The following is a 2,314-nucleotide window of genomic DNA, read 5'->3' as shown; positions in this document are numbered from 1 at the left end:
TGAAACTTTGCTCGTTCTCGAGCAAAAACAAAGTAAAGAGAAGAATGGAGTAGAAAAAGAAGCAAATAGAAGGAGATAAAGGGAGAGAGAGGGCTCGACCTTGTGGGTTTATGAGTGTATGAGTGGTGTGTGTATGAAGGGTTATGAAGAGGGGTATTTATAGTAGTGGGGATAGGTAGGGTTCGGCCATGGGTTGGGTTTTGGGTGGGAAATTTGATTTTGAAGTGAGTGGGGGTTGGTGGGAGTTATGATGATTTGGGGAAATGAAATGGATATGATTGGGCTAGGGTTTATGGGAAAATGTGAAAGTAAGTGGGGTAGGTGAAGATGCTGTGGGACCTACTGGTCCTGAGAGGCTAGGAAATTCAGATTCCCTGCCCTCTGCGCTGATGTTTGAATACCCAGAGTCTGCTCCCTGGCTGGCATTCAACGTCAACTATGCTGCCCATTAGGGGTGTTGAACGCCCAGACAGTGCTCCCTGGCTGGCGTTCAACTCCAATAACACTCCACCCAGAGTGTTCTGTTTTCTTTGCTGAACAATTCTATGTCTATTCTGACTGATTCTCATGATCATGAACCTAAAATATAAATTAAAGTAAAACAAAATAAAAGAAAATAAAAATAAAAAAATTAATTAAGGTTGGATTACCTCCCAACAAGCGCTTCTTTAACATCATTAACTTGATGCTTAGCTCCTTACGGAGGTGAGTGTGGGCTCAAAATTTTGCCTTTTACAGTGAACTTTCTTCCTGTCTTCTCATGAATGATCTCTACATGCTTTAGTGACAGGATACGACTCACTGTATGTGGTATGACTGGTTTCTTAGTGAAGACAACTCTCATGCTAGGTGAGAAGCCTTCAGTTGGGACTTTCTTGTCCCTCTAGCCTTTAGATACTTTATTCCTAGTACCTTTATGCTTAGAGCTTGTTAATGGATGCCCAACACCAAACTTAGAATTGATATTTAGGGGCTTTGCAAAGCTCTACACAAAAAGAGAGTGTTGGAACACTAGGTGTTGTAACATTGGCTCTTTCTTATCAAAGGGAGATTTGGGATTGGACATTTTGAACAAGATGTAGTCCTCTCTTAGTTGGAAAACCATTTTTCCCTTTGCCACATTAATCACGGCTTTTTCAGTAGCCTGAAAAGGTCTTCCAAGGATGATAGAGTCATCCTCATCCTCTCCTATGTCCAAGATTATGAAGTTTGCAGGGAGGTAGTGGTCTTCAACCTTCACCAAGACATCCTCTACTAAGCCATATGGCTTTTTCATTGTCTTGTCTGCCATCTCTAGTGAGATGTTTGCATCTTGTAACTCAAAGATTCCTAACTTCTCCATTATAGAGAGTGGCATGAGGTTTATGCTTAACCCTAAGTCACACAGAGCCTTCTCAAAGGTTATGGTGCCTTTGGTGCAAGGAATCAGGAAGCGTCCAGGATTTGGAAGCTTTTGAGGTAGCTTCTGCTGAACCAAAGCATTGAGTTCTTTGGAAAGCAGTGGAGGTTCTTCCTCCAAAGGCTTTATACCAAATAACTTGGTATTTAGCTTCATGAGAGCTCCTAGGTACCAAGTAACTTGCTCTTCCCTAGTGTCTTCATCCTCATCAGAGGATGAGTGTTCATCAGAACTTATGCACAGCAAAAGTGCATGCAAAGGAACCTCTATGGTCTCTAAATGAGCCTTGGCTTCCTTTAGTTCTTGGATAGGGATTTCTTGAGTGGTTATTGAGCACTCAGAGGGTGTGCCTTTACTGGCGTTCAACGCCAACTTTGATAGCTCTTTGGGCATTGAACGCTGATGAGCGGATATTTTATACGCTTTTTGGGGATATTTTCATTATAGTTTTAGTAGGATTTAGCTGCTTTTCAGTATAATTTTATTAGTTTTTATGCAAAAATTACATTTCTGAACTTTACTATGAGTTTGTGTGTTTTTCTGTGATTTCAGCTAATTTCTGGCTGAAATTGAGGGATCTGAGCAAAAATCTGATTCAGGCTGAGAAAGGACTACAGATACTGTTGGATTTTGACCCTGCTTCACGCAAAATGGATTTTCTCGAGCTACAAGAGTCCAAATGGCGCGCTCTCAATTGCGTTGGAAAGTAGACATCCAGGGCTTTCCAGAAATATATAATAGTCTATAATTTGCTCAAAGATAGATGATGTAAACTGGCGTTCAACTCCAGTTCCATGTTCCATTCTGGCGTTAAACGCCAGAAACAGGTTACAAGTTGGAGTTAAACGCCCAAAACAGGTTACAACCTAGCGTTTAACTCCAGAAACAGCCTAGGCATGTGTAAAGCTCAAGTCT

Source organism: Arachis ipaensis, chromosome B06 (assembly GCF_000816755.2).
Source record: "Arachis ipaensis cultivar K30076 chromosome B06, Araip1.1, whole genome shotgun sequence".
NCBI lineage: Eukaryota > Viridiplantae > Streptophyta > Magnoliopsida > Fabales > Fabaceae > Arachis > Arachis ipaensis.
This window is presented reverse-complemented; position numbering follows the sequence as displayed.